The sequence below is a fragment of the Rhineura floridana genome, chromosome 3 (genome assembly GCF_030035675.1).
Source record: "Rhineura floridana isolate rRhiFlo1 chromosome 3, rRhiFlo1.hap2, whole genome shotgun sequence".
In the NCBI taxonomy this organism is placed as follows: domain Eukaryota; kingdom Metazoa; phylum Chordata; class Lepidosauria; order Squamata; family Rhineuridae; genus Rhineura; species Rhineura floridana.
This window is the reverse complement of record NC_084482.1, coordinates 200,813,341-200,833,592: the sequence shown is the minus strand read 5'-3', so window position 1 is coordinate 200,833,592 and position 20,252 is coordinate 200,813,341. Positions and strand designations below refer to the sequence as shown.

General features: G+C 43.2%; 1 long non-coding RNA gene across 1 annotated transcript; it reads left to right on the top strand.

Annotated features, from left to right (window-relative positions):
• The first annotated feature begins 401 nt into the window (after positions 1-401).
• Positions 402-17,037, top strand: LOC133381143 (uncharacterized). The gene is made up of 3 exons (XR_009761630.1): positions 402-707; positions 11,143-11,511; positions 16,806-17,037. It is a non-coding gene; the product is annotated as an uncharacterized LOC133381143 (long non-coding RNA).
• Positions 17,038-20,252: the final 3,215 nt, after the last annotated feature.

Genomic DNA, 20,252 nt, shown 5'->3' with positions numbered 1-20,252 from the left:
ATGAATAGGTTTTTCATTTGGTAAGCAGTATTCAGAGGTGGTTTGTCATTGCCTCCCTCTGAGGCTGAGGAGGAGTGACTGGCCCAAAGTCACCCAGTGAGCTTCATGGCTGTGTGGGGATTCAAACCCTTGTCTCCCAGGTCGTAGTCCAGCACCTTCACCACTACACCACAGTGGCTGGTGACCCCAAGACTAAAGAAACTTGCGGGCAATTGCCTAAGCAGCACAGTAGGTGGCAGTCATGGGATTGGTTTTTGGTTCTTCGTAAAACCTGAAGAAGCTTCAGAATATTTCAAAGATGCAAGAAACAGCTGTGCCAAAACAAAACAAAACAAAAATTAGAACAGCTATTTTTGCAAGAGCACAATTGCTGCCTACTTTTTAATAATGTCAAAGTGCAAGGAGAGTCACTGGGAACTGCTGGAACTCCCAAAAAGCCAAGGGAAGCAGCACCAGGCAGGAAAAGAAAAGGGGAAGCAGTTCCACGTGATTTCTGGGCAGGCATTGCAACAAAATATATGAAGATGGAGCTGACCAGCTAGGAAGAAGGATTTAGAAGTGCTAAGCATCGGAGGATGGTCCACTAGGAAAAGTGGGGCACTGCCTCACCTACATCAGCCCACCTCCTGCCTGCCTGCCTGCCTTCTCACGTACAGCAACCAATCAGGAAGTATCTCTGCCTGTCATTGGCTTTGGCTTCACTTACAGTTAAGTATCCCTGCCTGCCTCCCTACCAGTCTCAATGGGCACCGGCCACCACTGGTGCTATGGATGCTGGAATTACAGGTGCAACCTCACGATGGCTTTGCTCAGATTAGTTGCCCCATGGGCCCCTTTAAGCTCATGTAGCATATTGTATTTTCAGTCCCAAATATCCCTTCCTGGATGTAAGATTTCCTCAGACTCTCTCCAACACTGATTTTGTTTAATTGGATTGAGGAGGATATTTCCGCTGAACAAAATCCCTGATGAAAGATACCGCTGATAGCAGCTAATTCTGCAGTAGCACAGCTCCATATTCCATTTTAGATGGAGTTTGTTAGTGATCCTATTGCACACTTTGCATAGGGAGAACCACATTTTCGGAGGAGAGGGGAATCCCGTTAGACACCATCCAAAGCTATCCCTAGGAGTTAACATCAGGCAAGCTCCTTTGCTGTGATGTTTTAGACACATGCTAAAAACTTCTTTGCCTTGGCAAAAAATTACGGATGTAATTTTATTATGTATGCTTCTTTTTAAATTCTCTTGATCTTCTCGATATTTTTTATAACTTTATTACATCTACCTGTTTTTCAATGTTGGTTTTATCTGCATTTTTAAATCAATGCTTATACTCTTCTTTTGTAGACTGCTTAAACTATTTATTGTGTTATTAAGCGGTCTATAAATGTTCTTAAGTTAACAAAATAAAAAATAGCTATAGGCACTTCCAGACAGTCACTGTTTTCAGGGTGGGATTCAGTTACATACCGCCAAATTCAAGTTGTGTGGTTATAGTTGATTGCGAAGACTTGTGCAGCAAACCCACTTTGTAAAAAGATCAGACTTTTCGTGATAAGGAAAATGATGGGCAGATGCACTGGAAAGTGTTGGATAACACTTGTTTTGACACAACATCCCTCACCACAAACAAATCAGAATACATGCTTGTCAAATAGCTGACATTGTCTAACCTCCCCGGAGACAAATCAGGACAAATGCTCATCGAATAACCCGCATTGTCTAACCTCCCCACAGACAAATCAGGAGGAATGCTCACAAAATAGCCAACCTCGCCTAACATCCTCACAGACAAATCAGTACGAATTCTGAATAAACACATTGTCTGGAAGCACCCTGTAGGACCCGCTCAGCTGTGGACCAAGCAGCTGAGGGGAGGGGAGCTTGTGGATAGAATCTCTTGTCATTCCTTGGCGACTTCTCTTGAGGATTCTCTAGATGATATCCTGTCTCAGCTTCAGCTTGGAATGCAGTTGGGTTTCTTCCAGTTCCGTGACTCTGAGATAAACGAAAGACTTAGATAAACAGGATGAGATCTGGAAGAGACCAGCTATATTACTGTGGGGTGGGGAGGGTGCTTTGAGGAAAAGCTGGAACTCTTCAGGAGCAGAGGTTAATACATCAAAAGCTGTATACAGATGGTAATGCAGACGGGCATCTTTGTTGCTGAAGTTAAAAAAGCAGCTGGGCAGAGGAATGTATCAAATAGCAATTAAACTAGGGGGAAAATATCTGGGGTAATAGTTTAAAACTGGGGCTGAGTTCTTCCTAAAGTGTCAGCCATTGGCTGAGCTTCCTTAATGTCACAGAGAGAATTTAAGTTGCCTTATACTCAGAGCTTGGAAGATTAATTTTAAAAAGTAATAAATTACAGTTACAATTACATGGCCCAAAAAAGTAGTAACTACTGTTACAATTGCATTTGCTCTGAAAGTAACGGATTGCTTTTTCTCAAAAGTAATCACTACAATTACATTTCAGTTACTTTTTAAAAAAACGCCTACAAGGTGCTGGCTTTGGCTGCTGCGCATCTAAGTAGTCTAAAACAACATTAAAAATAAACACACACATACAGAGGTAGTAGAATAATTCTTTTTATCCATAAGATAGCAATGGTGGTCTCTCCACTGGTAGGGGAGGTAGGTAGGGGGCTGAGGGGGGGGGAAGTTGGAGCAGGGCCAACTGGAGACACAACATGTCACACCATACCTGTTGTTTGTTAAGGGTGCTGGGAATTGTAGCTCTGTGATGGGTAAACTACAGTTCCCAGGATCGTTGGGGGGGAAACCATGTGGCTTAAATATATGGTGTGTACGCAGGCAAAGCTAAAGATAGACACTTGTTTATTATTAAATTTATATCGCATTCTTCTCCCCGAAAGCAGCCCAGGGCAACACTGAAACAACAGGCTCATTCTGTGTCCACTGACGTTCACACTCTGTAGTCTTACACACAAATCGGTCCAAGTTGTCATGACTCTGGGATCCAGCAGAGTGGTTCAACAATCAACCCCTCTTCCCAAGGAACTCTGGGAGTTGTTGCTGTGTGAGGGGAATAGGGGTCTCCTAACAACTCTCACCCCCCTCACAATCTACAGTTCCCAGGATTCTTTGGGAGAAACCATGATTAAAGTGGAATAATAGTGAAAGAAAGGCAGGGCCGGTGACAGCCTGCCCTGGCCCCCTGCTCCCAGCCCCCCCTCCCGTACAGACCGTGTGGGACTGTTCCACCTACCTCTTGTCTCTTTCTGTGAATGCCCTGCACACTGGGCGTGCAGGTTACTGCCATCAACCAAGATGGCGGTGGAGGCTTCTCTAAGGGGCTGATACCTCTACTGCCATCTTCATTGATGGCACACATGCCTACCATCAATCAAGATGGCAGGAGGGGCATCAGCCCCTTAGAGAAGCCTCTGCTGCCATCTCGGTTGATGGCAGCTGCACGCACAGCATGCAGGGCATTCACAGAAAGGGAGGGAGGTAGAGTTGGCGGGCGCTGCAGGCCTGCAATCTATAGGAAGGGCTGGGAGCTCCATCTCTGCAATCTGCGGCAGGGTCGGGAGTCGACCCTGCCAAGGATCACAGAAGGGGAGTGCTGCCCCCACACCCTAAGGAGGGGTTCTTCAGGGGCCCTCGGCCAAGGCCCAACCTGGCCACCATTTGGCACCAGTCCTGAATAAAGGTATGGTGTGAATGTGGTCCAAGAGAGAGACTGTGGAACAGAGGAAGAGTGCCCATCTTCATGCCAGAGGGTTGGCCCTTTAAGGCTCTGCAGAGTTCTCTACAACGGGGTGGAACCTGGAGGAGGCAGTCTGGAGACAGAGGCACAAAATACCTCAGTCCGCTCCCAACTTTGTTGGAGCAAGTTACTCACTCAGAGCTGTTTGAGGTCCAGTAAGCCAAAGTCTCAGACCAGATCATGACACAAGCCAGTGGAGTGACATAATATAAAGAAAATAAAAGAAGCAAAAGGTAAGGCTGCTGTCCTACTGCTCGGCTTCCAGAATATGCTTTGCTGCCATATACGTATGTATGGCCTGCAAGGAAAGAGCCCTGCCCGCACTCAGAACATAGGGATGGTTTTGATAGGCTTAACAGGGCTCCAAGAGGAAGGCAATGGTAAACCACCTCTGAATACTGCTTACCATGAGAACCCTCTTCATAGGGTCACCCTAAGTTGGCAACCCACCAAAATGTACCAACAGGGGCATGTGGGGCAGTAGTTGTTGTTGTTATGGGCCTTCAAGTCGACTGCGACGTATGGCGACCCTATGAATCAGCGACCTCCAACAGCATCTGTCGTGAACCACCCTGTTCAGATCTGGTAAATTCACGTCTGTGGCTTCCTTGATGGAATCAATCCATCTCTTGTTTGGCCTTCCTCTTTTTCTGCTCCCTTTTGTTTTGCCCAGCATTATTGTCTTTTCTAGTGAATCATGTCTTCTCATGATGTGTCTAAAGTATGATAACTTCAGTTTCATCATTTTAGCTTCTAGTGACAGTTCTGGTTTAATTTGTTCTAACACCCAATTGTTTGTCTTTTTCGCAGTCCATGGTATGCGCAAAGCTCTCCTCCAACACCACATTTCAAATGAATTGATTTTTTCTCCTATCCGCTTTTTTCATTGTCCAACTTTCACTTCCATCCATATAGATGGGAATACCATGGTCTGAATGATCCTGACTTTAGTATTCAGTGATACATCTTTGCATTTGAGAACCTTTTCTAGTGGTTGCATAGCTGACCACACCAGTCCAACCGCCTTTTGATTTCTTGACTGTTGTCTCCATTTTGATTAATGACTGTGCCAAGCTATTGATAATCCTTGACAAGTTCAATGTCCTCATTGTCAACTTTAAAGTTACATTAATCTCCTGTTATCATTACTTTAGTCTTTACTCCCTCCAATCTTCACACCTCCTTCATCTTTCCGCTTTCCTGCTTTCCGTATGATATGTTCTGCATATAGATTAAACATATAGGGTGAAAAAATACACCTCTGTCTCACACCCTTTCTGACTGGGACCAAATCAGTTTCTCCATATTCTGTCCTTACAGTAGCCTCTTGTCCAGAGTATAGGTTGTGCATCAGGACAATCAGATGCTGTGGCACCCCCATTTCTTTTAAAGCGTTCCATAGTTTTTCATGATCTACCCAACCGAACGCTTTGCTGTAATCTATAAAGCACAGGGTGATTTTCTTCTGAAATTCTTTGGGCCATTCCATTATCCAACATATGTTTGGTACCTCTTCCCTTTCTAAATCCAGCTTGGACATCTGGCATTTCTCGCTCCATACATGGTAAGAGCCTTTGTTGTAGAATCTTGAGCATTACTTTACTTGCATGGGATATTAAGTTTGATCATTACTGCCTTCCCTGGGATCCCCTTTCTTTGGAATTGGGATGTATATTGAACGCTTCCACTCTGAGGGCCATTGTTTTATTTTCCATATTTGTTGACACATTTTTGTCAAAATTTGGACAGATTCAGTCTCAGTAACTTGTAGCAACTCTATTGGAATGCCATCTGTTCCTGGTGATTTGTTTCTTCCAAGAATTTTAAGAGCAGCTTTCACCTTATATCCTAAAATTTCTGGTTCCTCATCATACGGTTCCTCGGTGAATGAATCTGTCATCCTTGCATCTCTTTTATATAGTTCTTCAGTGTATTGCTTCCATCTTCCTTCTATTTTATCTCGGTCAGTCAGTGTGTTTTCCTGTTGATTATTCAACATCCCTATTCTTGGTTTTAATTTCCCTTTAATTTCTCTAATCTTTAGGAATAGGGCTCTTGTTCTACCTTTTTTGTTGTTCTCTTCTATTTCTATACAATAACTATTATATAGTTCTCTTTGTCCCTACGTACTAGTTACTGTATTACTGCATTTAGGGTTCTGACCGTGTTTCTATCTCCTTTTGCTTTTCCCTCCCTTTTCTTTAACCATTTTAAGAACTTTGTCAGTTATCCATTGAGGTCTTTTTCTCTTTTTAACTAGAGGTATTTTCTTTTTGCATTCTTCCCTGATAATGTCTCTGACTTCAATCCATAGTTTTTCTGGTTCTTTATCAACTAAGTTTAAAGCCTGAAACCTGTTCCTTATTTGTTCTTTATATTCTTCTGGGATATTATTTAAATTGTATTTTGGCATTATGAGTGCTTTGTTGTCATTCTTTAGCTTTATTCTGATTTTCGATACGACCAGTTCATGATCTGTACCGCAGTCTGCTCCTAGTCTTGTTGTTGCAGAAAGTATGGAACTTCGCATCTTCTGCTACCAATTATAGAATCAATTTAGGAATTATAGAATCAATTTGACCATCTGGTGATGTCCACGTGTACAGTTGTCTTCTTGGTCGCTCAAAAAATGTGTTGGCGAGAAACAAATTATTGGTTTCACAGAATTCAATAAGTCTTTCTCCTGCTTAATTTCTATCTCCTAAGCCCATTTCCCCACAATTTCTAGTTCTTCTCTGTTCCCTACTTTTGCATTCCAGTCCCCCATGGTTATCAGAACATCTTGTTCTGGTGTGTGATGAATTTCTTCCTGTACTTCTGTGTAAAATCTCTCCAATTCCTCCTCTTCTTCATTTGCCGTTGGAGCATAGACTTGGGTGATGGTTATGTTAATAGGTTTCCCATTAAATCTCATTGATATAGCTCACTCAGACCTTGCGTTATAGTTCCTAATTGCTTTTGCTACATCACTTCTCACTATTAAAGCAACCCCATTTCTTCTTAATTTCTCATTTCCTGCATAAAATGTTTTCTATCTGCCTGATTGAAAATGTCCCATTTGCATCCATTTAATTCACTCACACCAAGTATGGTAATGTTGATACGTTCCATTTCTTGCTTGACAATTTCTAACTTTCCCTGGTTCATGCTTCTCACATTCCATATTCCTATTGTGTACATTGTACAACTCTGGACTCTCCTTTTGCATCTGTGCACATCAGCCTCTGGGCTTCCTTTCAGCTTTGACCCTGCTGCATCATTAGTCATAGTGCTATACGTACTTGTCTGTTGTTTTTCCCCAGTAGGTTGATGAGTGCCTTCTGTCCTGGGGGTCTCATCTTCCAGCACTATCTCGTGTTGCATTTTGGATACTCTGTTCATAGGGTTTTCGTGGTAAGAGGCATTCCGAGGTGGTTTACCATTGCCATCCTCTGAATCTGGTTGCATTTTAGTCTGGTATCTCAGGTTTGACCATTTCACCTTGGGTGCCCCTGCTAGGAGTCTAGCCTCTTGGTCTAGACTCCTGACGGCATTGTTCTCAGCTTCTTTGATGCTCTCAAACCCCCTCACCATGTTAAGGAGTGCATCCTAGAGGAGAAAAGGAATACTAGAATTGCCTCTTGGTCTGATCCAGCAGGGCTGGATACCTTCTTCCCCTGGTACCTTCTTATGCTTTAAATTGGAAGGACCAGGACTGAACATGAGACTTTCTGCATGGAAAGCATGAACTCCACCAATGAGCTACATCCCTACATTCGACTGTGCATAATTGGAAGGAGCTAGATAGGCACAAGCCTCCTGATTTGGAGGAGTAGGTCTGGGACGTCTCTCACTCCTTACGCCCTCTTTCCCCTCTCCAGCCATGGATTCCTTGCCTCTCTTGGTGCTTCTCTCTTCCCTTCCTTGCTGTAACTCGCTGTGAAGTCTTCCACTTGCAGCTCTTCTCTCTGGGAATATGCAGCACCTATTCTACAGCAAGAACAGACCTCCAATCCCACCCTCCCCACCAGTTAGGAAGAGGTCATCACAGCAGTTTTCATGCCCTCTGATGCCATCTCTAGGAGCCAGAACTCTGTGGTTTTAATGCTTTGGAGTCTGATCTTTGGACCATCTCGCCATAAGAAGAGCCCTGCAGGATCAGGCCAGTGGCCCACCTAGTCTAGCATCCTGTTCTCACAGTGGCCAACCAGTTGCCTCAATGGGAAGCCCACAAGGAGCACCTGAGTGCAAGAGCACTCTCCCTACCTGCGATTCCCAGCAACTGGCCTTTAGAAGCAGATGGTATATACTGCCTCTGACATAGAATTGAATCATAAACAAACAGCCACTTAGCAGTCTCTCTCTCTCTCTCACACACACACACACACACGCACACACAATTAGCACAAGCACATATCCTCCCCCCCCCCCATGGCATAGGCTTGAGCCGAAAGGAGGGTTTTTTCAAGCTTAAATGTGACTGTGTTTTCAGCAGGTAAGGGGGAGTCGCAACAGAGGAGGGCAAAAGGTTACCTGTCTGCCACTACCCCATCATTCCCCAGCTTTGACCCCCCCACATACACAGCCTCTCCCACCATCGCCTCAACAGTTAGGCTTGTGGGGAGAGAGACTCCCCTTGATTTCAATACGAGCTTTTTAAAAGCAGGGCAGAGCCAAGGAGGGGAGGCTGTGGCCAGATGAGGAGGCTCTCACATGGTGGTGGTTTTGCACCTGTAACCAAGCCTAAGCATATGCAACCGCAATAACCAGGCCTTGCTTCCCTGTTGACCTTTGGCGCCGCTGCCTTCGCTGTTTACCCAGCATTGCATTGTGGGTTGTAAGCTCCTCTGGGCGGGGACCTGCTCTCTTTTGTACTCTGTAAGGTAAGGGTGGAGAACCTCAGGCTGGGGAGCAAATGTGGCTCTCCAGGCCTCTCTGTCTGGCCCTCTGGACTTTCACCAGATGAAACCCCCTCCCCAGCCACACCCCTCATCGGCGCACCTCCAGTGTTTTTGTCTGGCTGGGATGTGATCTTGAACTCTGATAATGCCTCTTGCTTGCCTGGATGGAGGTTAGAGAGGGGTGCGTGTAGAAACTGCTGCACAAATAACGTTTACATTCATTGCACTGCCCACATTTGCCTCTGGCCCCTTCACCATAGCATATGGCCCCCCGAGGGTTGCCCAGAAGGCAATGTGGCCCTCGGGCCAAAACAGATGTCCCACCATTCTGACAGAGCATCATGCACTGATGCTGCTACATAAATAAATAGGCGAATTTCCACACATCTGAGTTGTTTCTGTTGCAACAGAGACTCCTCTAGCGCTAGTCTGACTATGCTGACTACATCTCCCAGGATCCTTAGGGAGGGCAAGCGGGGGGAGAGAAACCAGGATTGTAAAGGGTAGGGAATCCAGGTGTGTTTTTCTAGGCCTGCTTGTCTTTCATTTGTCTCTTTATTTTAGAAGTTATTTGGTGTTGCACAGAGCAGAGCTTGGAAAAGTTACTTTTTTGAACTACAACTCCCATCAGCCCAATCCAGTGGCCATGTTGGCTGGGGCTGATGGGAGTTGTAGTTCAAAAAAGTAACTTTTCCAAGCTCTGCGACAGATCCTATCAGCTTTGCTAATGGTGGGCTAAAGAAGAGATGATAACACGGGGAGTCCTTGCTGTTCCAATCCCATGTCATTCAGAGAACCTGTTTGGGCCCTCTTTGACTGAGAGAAGGGACTGTGTGGCCTTAAGGTCAATTGAGAGAGAGACCAAGTAATGCCCAAGAGAGAAATACAGAACTTGGCAGGAAAAAAAGTGCAGGACAACAAAGGTTGGCAAGAGAGAACCATTTTATTTTTGTAAAGAAAAAGCATGTGACAAAAAGATTATATTTTGCAATGTTGCCCCGTAAGTGTTCTGTCACAGTATTAATGCTCCTTCCATGAAAGGGCACAGATGTAAACCCCCCTCCAAGAAGGTAAACGTTGAAACAGGTTATTTGATGAGAAGGACAACATAAAGTGTTTGTAACATTCCAGTGGTATATATCCTAAGGAGCAACCTTGGCATGTAGAAATTTATAACCACATTGCATCTATCCGCACACACACTAAGGTCCACTGAAAATTCACATCTGAGCTTAAAGATATAAAAAGAAACCACAACAGAAAAACAGAATCTAAGTGACCAAGAACTGCTACAGACCCACCACCATCTCTGGGTCACTGAGGTCAGCAGAAGTTCCAGCAATAAAGGTTTTTGAAAAATAATTCCTCTTTTAAGAGCAAGAATTTTCTTAGAGCCCAATAAAGGGGGGGGCTGGGTTGCAAAATCCAGCGTTTGCAAGTAGAGAATATAAGATATAAATATTAACATACATCATTTTACTTACTCATAGAAACTACAATAGCGCAAATTCAGTATGTTACATTGCAGTTGTTCAGGCTGTGTATTAACACTGGGATTTGGTTGTAAAAAGCAGCGATCATGACATACAATTGGGCAACAACACACTCCATTTGCATCACATGAACATACAGAATACTGTCTCCACCTAGTGGAAAGACCACATGTGAGCTTGCTTTGGTCTATTGCTAAATATGAGTTGGGGGAGGAGTGGGCACATACACACATAACCCATCCAGAGTTTATTTTTCTGACTCATTATTTTCAAACAGAAAGACAGATCCAATTGTAAACCCCCCCCCCAAACTTCAAAGAGAGTGCAATCCAATCCACTGTAGGTTGTATGCTTAATTCTGGATCAGCTTTCCTACGGACCAACTGTCTTGTATGTCTTGTATGAATTAAGTCTGTTTGTTAGCCAACGCACAATCCCACCACTGTGCTCAAACATAGAATCTGAACCTTTACAGCTTTCTTTGCATAGAATGGAAAGCAAAAGGAGAGCTGTGTGTCGTCAACATGTTCATGGGATCAAATCCCCAAAAGACCTCTCCAAGTGGTTCCATGTTGATGTTAAATAGTACAGGGGTCAGTATGGAACCCAAATGAACCTCGAGGGCATTGGCCACGGGGCCTCATCTTCTGGGATCTGTCAGATGGAACCACCACGGCTCAGTGGTACAGCAGCTGCTTTGCATGCAGAAGGTCCCAGGTTTGGTCCTGGCATCGCCAGGTAAGGTTGAGAATGACTCCCTGTATGAAACCCCAGAGAGCCGCTGCCAGTCAGTGTACCGTAGACAACATTGACCAATGGTATGACTCGGTATAAGGTAGCTTCCTATTTCCTTCCATTTCCTCTTCCAGACAGATGCCCAAGAAGGACGCTTTGGCCAATGGTATGGAATCCACTAAGTCCAAAAAGGATGCACCTCCACAAGTCATCCACTAAGGTAGTCCCCAAACCAGACCTGCACCCGGATTGGGATAAATAATGTGTCTCATTTCTATTTCCCCCCCTAAAAGCCCTTTTATACAGGACTCGAGGAAATCCCACTGAATTGGAATGGACTGAAATAACCATCAAAATAACGATAAGGCAACGTTACATGATTCTATTGCTCCTGGAGTTCCCTGAGTTTTGGAAGGAGAATGGTAAAGACTTTGCATAGAAGTGCTTGCAGCTTTCCTCTTTGCTTAGCCTCAGACATTGTGGATTGAACAAGTAATAGAAGCAAAGCATTGATTTCAGCATAAAGTTGATTCTTCATTGGCATTGCTCTGGTCCAAGGTTTCCAAAAGCTCTCCCGAAGGGGCTCAGTTTATCTCTAACCGGATCTCGGCCTGGACAGGAGCAGAACTTCCTAAAAGTACAATCCGAGAGAGTCATATAGGGTAAGTAAGAGAGCTTATACCAAAAGATATATAAGACCACTTCTTCTAACTGGTTATAACTTTAAGTTTTATGTTAGCCTTATCTGGGGTCTGCTGTGGGATACGTGGGTGGGAGTAACCCTATTGAGTTCAGTGTGATTTACATCTGAGTAAATATGCATAGAATCGCAGGCTTAAGTTAACAGAAAGCTAGGGCTGTGCCAAAAATTTCAAAAAATTATTTTTCAGAAGTTCTTTGGGTGGGTGGGAGCAAAACAAACCCATCACAAAATTCAGGGTGGATTTCTCCATAATTCTAGGGAGGGGGCAGAGGCTTAGTGTATGGATCCTTACACCTTGACCAGGGTTTTTCCCTGTGCCACTCACAGCCAAAATTCCCATGCCGCTCACAGTGGCACAAGGCAGTCCTTCTCCATAACTTCCCACTACTCCCACTTCCTGGAATACCCTTGGCAGCAACGCCAAATCATGCCACACCATGTTGCCCCCAAAGCATCTTGGGAAGTATGGCTGGTGGGAAGTGGGGTGAGGATTAACGCACAGGTTTCTGCCATCTGCACTTCTTCTTGAGACCCAGAAAAGTAAATAGTAAACCTCAACCCAAAAAATTCAGAGAAATGGTTCCTCTCCTTGCCCCCAAAGAAAACTAGTCCACATTTTCACAGAGGGAGAATATACAGGAAGAAGGTGGAGATTTCAATCCAGTCTTATAAATAGCATTTATATCCCACACTTCCCGCTAAGAGTTCACAGCAACACACACACGGATTCTCCCAGACATGGGCCATATTTACGCTATTCATTTATTCCACTTTATACAGTCCAGGCTTCGCCCAAAGAATCCTGAGAAGTGTAGCTTGTGAAAGATGGTGAGAGCTGTTAGGAGAACCCAGTTCCCCTCATAGAGCTACAATTGCCAGAGCGGTTTAACAGAATCCCTCTTCCCAGAGAACTCTGGGAATTGTAGCTCTGTGAGGGGAATAGGGGTTTCCTAACAACTCTCAGCACCCTTCACAAACTACAGCTCCCAGGATTCTTTGAAGGAAGCCAGGACTGTGAAGTGGAATAAATGCATGGTGTGGATGTGGCCTATATGCTCTTCCAACCTATATCTTAGGTTGCAATCACACTATTTCGTCTGATGGAACCCAGTGGGGGCCACTGAGAATGAAGCCCGCCTCGATCTGCATACACACCAAGGCTGGCTCTAGGTTTGAGGGGCCTTGGGCAAGGTAACCTCTGATGGACCCCCTCATCCACATCAAACTCTGGCATGCCTATCTGGTGGAGAGTAGCAGTGGTGGTGGCAGCAGCACTTTCAACAGCATTCCAGAGGAGGGAGCACTCCAAAGCTTTCCAAACTCGGCCAGGTAGTTGTGTAGCTGCCATTTTAATTTCCAGAATACTTACCAATAAATCTGAGGTTTGTTTGGAGATTATAAGATGCCCTGTGGGGGGGAAACACAAAGGAGACAAGATGAGGCACATTGGAGGTCTCTAGTTCTGGCTAGCATTGAAACGAATTTCAGTTTTGTGGCAGCCAAAATCTACTGCCTGAGGAAGCCATCTTACTAATGGTAGGTCTAATGGTGGGGCCCGCCTTGGTCAGCTACAGAAACAATTCAAGATTATCGGGATATCAAGTAGCATCAAGTAATATTCTGCCAAAGACTTGGCAAATGCCACAAAATGGAGTAAGCCCAAGACCGCAGCTCCTTAGGACTTACCACCAACAGTGAAACATCCTGATTGCATGGTAAAACATGCAATGGATCCATCTTGGCCTGCAACAAGAAAAGAGGGGAAGACTTGAGGTTCTTGGACATCTCTCGGACTGAAACAAAAACTGCTTAAAAGGTTTCTTCAAAATTTCTTTTTTTGATCTGAGGACCACATGCCAAAGTGGGTGTGGCTGAAGTGCAAAAGTAGGTGGAGCCAAAGCCAAATGGAATATATTAATACATCTGATGGGCAGAGCAGTTCAATCCCCCAATCCATTGTGTGGAGGGGGGTGTTGTATAGGCAGAGGTGTCACTCTATCCAGCCCTGCCTGGTTCTACGGGGAGCCTTGCCAGTGAAGAGTGCCCCAATGTGCTTGCCCAAATGATAGATGGGCTTTACCACCAGCGGTATCCCCACCAGTGATAATCAGCAGGAACCCCTGAAATGGGGCATTTTGGGAGTAGGCAGAGCTAGGCTACAACAGAATCATCTGGATCCAGAGCCAGCCTTGCTGCCTTCACATTATTTGCAATCAGCCTGATCTGGGCCTCTTTGCTGCACCAGCCGGGAGCAGGCAGAGCAAAGAGGAAGTTTTTCCACACACACACTGCCTGCCCTGGCTGGTGTGGGTCAAAGGGGAGATGCGGGTCAACCTCTGTCTTGTTGCCAGGTAGCTGCAAACAAAACTGGCCTGTTTGGAAGGGCTGTTTGTTTGCACTGACCTTTTATTTAATGAGTGTATGCACAAAGTTAAAAGGACCGTTTTAAAAATGTAGTATTTCAGTGAATCCATATAAGAGGTCAATTTTAGGAACCATGATGGGACAACATTGAACTGAATTGTCAACTGTTTAAAGAAGACTGCTTTCATTCATTATGTGTGTGCATGCAGAACAATCCTATGTAGCCCTACGTATATGCAAGCCCCACTGAGTTCAGTGAGGCTTACTCCCATGTAAGTGGGCACAGGCCTGCAGCCTTCTATCCTGCGTATTTGCAAGGAAGGCGGATGGGGAGAAAAACTGTGACTGGTTGGCTCTTCTACTGTGAACCCTGGCTCTGCCTACCATTAACTGTCCCATCAGTACCAAAAGGCATCAGCCTCCATTGCCCCCCCCCCGCTGGCCTGCTCTTGTGATTTTCTCTCCCCTCCCCACAAAAAATTACTTCCTCATTGAGAATAGATTGGAGCGCTCCTTCCTGCTTTTTGCTCCTCAGCGGGGAGGGAAATTGCTAGACCAGAGAAGACAGCAACGTCCTAGGACACCAGAGCAGAGAGTGCTGCAATCTACCCCTCCCTGATGCTGGTGGCTGTGGCAGTCAATTCAATTGGGGGTTGGCAGGCATTTTTAAAAACCTTAATGGATTCATCACCCCTGCCCACTAGGGATGGAGGAGAAATTAAATTTAGTTCGTATTTCAAGCCAAATTATCAAATTTGCAGTTTCTGAAACAATATGCGAAATGAAACATAGGGCTCATCTACACGGGGATTTACTGTGGGTCTGGTGCTACTCACATCCCCTTTTAATTTGCACGGTTCACATGACGTTACTGGCAAACAGAAGCTATCACAGTTTTCCCGCTGTATATCTGTACTAAGCCAATCCTCTGATAATATGAAAAGGGAAGGAACAAATGTCTTCACTCCGGATCTCTAGTGCTTGCAGATGCTTTGCTCCAATGCTTTTAGGTGGGTGTGTGAATTGTTCCCCTCTCCACACCCCCTCCCTCCCCTCCTCCCTTCATTCATTTCAATTCCTGAGGGCCAAAGAGAAACATCTGGCTCTCTCTCCCATTCTGCTGGGATTTTTATGTTGTTGCAAATGTTAGTCAAAACAGAGTACAGAAATGTGTTTATTAGGATAAATTCGCACTAAAATTCTGGAGAATTTTCATAAGGATTTTTTTAAATCACAAATTGCTGCAGAAATGAGGAGAGCTGAATTTAAGATTGGATACATGAAAAACTGATGGAACCATCCCTACTGCCCATCCTAAGACTTACCATCGACTCTGAAAAGTAAAATACGGAACTGCCGGGGATCCACCTTGACCTACAACAAAATAATGAGGAGACAACTTAAAACACATACTACACACACTCATCTGTAGAGCTGGAATGATTTTGTTCCAAAAATATTCTCATCAAAATTCTCCTTTGCAGATTTTGGGAGGCAATATTCTCTTAAGGACTCATATATTCTCCAAATAATCTGTTTTTATGATGTTTTAAAGTGTTTTTAGTGTTTCTGTTTGCCACCCTGGGCTCCTGCTGGGAGGAAGGGCGGGATATAAATCAAATAATAAATACATAAATAATGGATTCTCCATTTAACCCCCAGAGCTCAGTCATTTCCCTATTTATTAGCTGGCTATGGATGTTTTGCAATATTTAACTGTTGACACGCAATAACATTTAGTACTTGACGGTGCTGACAACGGATATGCAATGGTATTATCATGGCAATATCTAGGGCTATGTGCACACTAGCTGTTTCAAAAGCAGCAAGACTGCTCTTGTCTGGCTGCAGTTTGAAATGTATTTGCCCACGGCTGGACACATCTCCTTTCCCCACTACTGATGTCAGACCTTTTAGGACTGTTCACAGCAAAGTATTGGGCCAATTAATGTCTTGGCCTGAGCCTACTGCAAAGTGTTTCCATTGGACACACCTGAAATGGCAATGGGGGTTGATGACCAATCAGTTTTGAAGCCTGTGCAAAACTGACTTCAAGGTAAAATGTAATCGATCTCCAATTTCCCAGGTTTTGGAGTAAAAACGGGTGGAGTTTGACTAATGTCGTGTGTCTCCCATTTCACAAAACACAATTGGGAGACGTGCTGAAACCAATACAACCACAAGTGTGTCTTCAGCCCAATTCTCAATGCCGGGGGTAAGGATCCTGCATCCATTGGAATAAGTTAATATGAGTGAGGGGAGTCTAGAGGGAGATAAGGTCAAGGAGAGGTGAGGAAAAGGTGGGGAAAGCCAAAATGGGTGCAGGGGTGGAAGGAGGAGAGACAGCCTTCTCAAGTATCAGGTCAGCCAGTGTTCAGGGGAGACTGCTCCATTGGGGCAAATGGGGCTCTGCCCCACCAGCCTCAGCCTGCCCTCACCCAGACTCCTCCTGCCTGCCCTTCTCGCTTACAGCCAGTCCAGGGGGTGGCCCTGGCTGCCACCTTCCTCCTCCTCCTCTGCCCCAGTGTTGCCCTTGTAGAACTCATCAGGGAGGAGGATGGGGGACAAGATGAGAATTAGTGGACTCTGCCTGTCACTGGCTCTGGCTCCGCCTACTCTTGGGCTCCCTGCCTTCCGCCCCACCAGTCCCCAAGGGCACCAGATCCACTGACTGCTGACACCTGATAATGCAATAATCACAGTGAATTTCAAACCTATTAGCTCCAGAATTTTGAAAGAAAGAAAATACATCTGAGTCGTGGAAACGTCCTTCATTAGAGTGGTTCCCTAATTCCCTAGACCTTGCTACCAATTGTGGAATGTAAAGACTGCATCATAAGATATGCAGGAAATACAAGTCTCAGCAAAACCTTTAATTTTTTTTCAAAGAGTCTTCAAAGAGCCTACCACTGGCTCCAGCTCTGCCCACTGCCAGCATGTGGCCCCTGGCATATTACCCTTGAGGGAATGTGGCCCTTGGGTAAAAAGGACTTCCATCCCTTCTTGAGGCCTTACCACAAACTGTGCAATGTCCAGATTGTATGGGAAGATATACAGAAGCCTGGAATCCATCTTGATCTAAATAAAAACAAGAGGATGACAACTTGAAACATGCAAAAGACCCCAGAGTTGGAATGAATTTGTTCTACACGTTCTCTTTTCCAATTATTATAAAAAATATTCTCTGGTTGTAAAACTATTACCACCCAAAGGTGAGTTTGTGGTTATTATGAAGTATGGAAGTATGGACTGCCTTCAAGTCGATTCCAACTTATGATGACCCTATAGGGTTTTCACGGTAAGCAGTATTCAGAGGGGGTTTCCCATTGCCTTCCTCTGAGGCTGAGAGGCAGTGACTGGCCCAAGGTCACCCAGTGAACTTCATGGCTGTGTGGGGATTCCAACCCTGGTCTCACCCAACACCCAACACCTTAACCACTACACCACACTGGCTCTCTGTGGTTATTAGCACAGTAGTAAAATACTTAATAAACAGCATGAAGAAAGGCCTGCCCCTGATCTCAGCTTCCCCAGACTTACCGCTAACTATGGAAAGTCCTAGGTGCGTATTACAATATGCCACAGTATGGGATTCAGGTAGACCTGCAAGAAAATAAGGAAATAAATGAGGTACCTGAATACCCTTATACCCTTAGTGCTCACTAGAGTTGAAAGACATTTGCTCAAAAACTCTTCTCCCCGCACCCTGAGTAAAAAATCTCTCTTCTTTTTCTCTGAGCAAAAAATCTCTGCTCTCCTCTCTGCTTGAATAAAAATCCTCTAGCTTCATAATTCATAAATCCTTTGTGTCCTTCAACTTTTCTCTGCTTGAGTAAAAACTCTCTGGTTTACTTTATAGTTCATAAATGATTACTTTTCTTCCTTCTGCTTTTCTCTGCTTGAATAAAAATTCTCTGGCTTTATAGTTCATAAATTATTATTTCTCCTCCTGCTTTCCTCTGCTTGAGTAAAACGACTCATAAATCATTATATTTTCCCTTTCTGCTTTTCTCTGAGTACAAAGTCTCTGACTTTATAGTTCATAAACCATTTCCCCCCTTCTGCTTTCTTCTACTTGAGTAAAACATCTCATAAAACATATTTCCTTCTTTTCTCTGCTTGAGTAAAAAGTCTCTGTCTTTATAGTTCATAAATCATTGCTCCTTCTTTTCTCTCCTTCAGTAAAAACTCTCTGTCTTTATAGTTCATAAATCATTGTTCCTTCTTTTCTCTGCTTGAGTAAAAAGTCTCTGTCTTTATAGTTCATAAATCATTGTTCCTTCTTTTCTCTGCTTGAGTAAAAAGTCTCTGTCTTTATAGTTCAGAAATCATCTTTCCTCTTTCTGCTTTTCTCTGCTTGACTAAAAACTCTCTGTCTTTATAGTTCATAAATCACTGTTCCTTCTTTTCTCTGCTTGAGTGAAAAGTCTCTGTCTTTATAGTTCATAAATCATTGTTCCTTCTTTTCTCTGCTTGAGTAAAAAGTCTCTGTCTTTATAGTTCATAAATCATTGTTCCTTCTTTTCTCTGCTTCAGTAAAAAGTCTCTGTCTTTATAGTTCATAAATCATTGTTCCTTCTTTTCTCTGCTTGAGTAAAAAGTCTCTGTCTTTATAGTTCATAAATCATTGTTCCTTCTTTTCTCTGCTTGAGTAAAAAGTCTCTGTCTTTATAGTTCATAAATCATTGTTCCTTCTTTTCTCTGCTTGAGTAAAAAGTCTCTGTCTTTATAGTTCAGAAATCATTGCTCCTTCTTTTCTCTGCTTGAGTAAAAAGTCTCTGTCTTTATAGTTCATAAATCATTGTTCCTTCTTTTCTCTGCTTGAGTAAAAAGTCTCTGTCTTTATAGTTCAGAAATCATTGCTCCTTTTCTCTGCTTCAGTAAAAAGTCTCTGTCTTTATAGTTCATAAATCATTGTTCCTTCTTTTCTCTGCTTGAGTAAACAGTATCTGTCTATAGTTCATAAATCTTTTTTATTATTATTATTAATTTTTATTCAAATTTTCAAAAACAAAACAAAACAAAACAAAAACAATTATACAAAAAAAATAAAATGTTGACTTCCGATTTGTCGCAGATCAACCATAGGTCTACAATATATAACAATCCTGTCTCTAAAATTATATTACAAAATCACTTTCCTCCAGTAGTTATCTTAATTAATCATCAAATCTCATAAACATTACTTTATTCTTTCCACAAAAAGTCCAAAAGAGATTTCAATTCCTTGAGAGATATATCTTTCAATTTTTCTCCAAATAAACATGTCGCTTAATCCATCTTGATTCAAATCTGTTAGGTCCAGTAATTTCAATAGCCATTCCTCCATTATCTATATTAATTCCATCTTCCATCTTCAATAATCCTGTTAAATCCAGTAATTTCAGTAGCCATTCTTCCATTATCAGTATCCCATAATAATCTTGTTGTCATAGCCATAATCCCAATAAACATATCGATTAATCCATCTCGTCGAATCTATTAGGTCCAATAATTTCCATAACCATTCTTCCATTACCAATATTAATTCCATCTTCCATCTTCAATAGTCCTGTTAAATCCAGTGGTTTCAGTATCCACTCATCCATTATCAGTATCTCATGATGATCTTGCTGTCATAGCCATAGTCATATAACAAGAGTCTGATGGGAATTTCCCCCTTCACAAATATGTCCTTGCCATCAATTCTAAATATGTTGCTGAAATATTGTTGTAAAGTCACTTCTCTGCTCTTCTTTTTTACAAAATGCACTGGCTCATCTCTTAAGAGTTTTTCCACTGTCACATATTTGTAATTAATTCCATAGATTTTTTCTATGTCAAGCTCCATCACATCATTCCAGTCAAGAAAATTATCCAAGACGTTGATAACTTTATCACTAATATCTTCATTAGTTTCTTCAGAGACAACGTTGAATTCCAAATAGTAAACTTTATTTCTAACATCCGTAAACTCCAGATCTTTTTCCAATTCCTCATTTGTTCCAGTCTCCATGGCTTGTATCTTCCCTTTAATTTTTCTTTTCTCATCTCTAATCCCATCAAAATCCTCTTTCACAGAATCCCCTATTTTTTTAAACTCCTGCATCATTTTGCTAAGTTCAATTTTCATCTCCTGTCTGCCCTGTCTCAGGGTTTGTTTCATTATCACAATCTCACTCATTATTTTCTGAAACATAATTTCTTCCATGGTCTCAGTCACTTTCCTGGTTGTCATTCTTAAAACCACAAAAACAAAAAATTATTTCAGCCACAATTGGGTTAATGTTTCAGGCTTGCAGACATCAATACAGCCTGTCTCATCTCTTATATATTCAGGAAAACAAAACAAGTTTA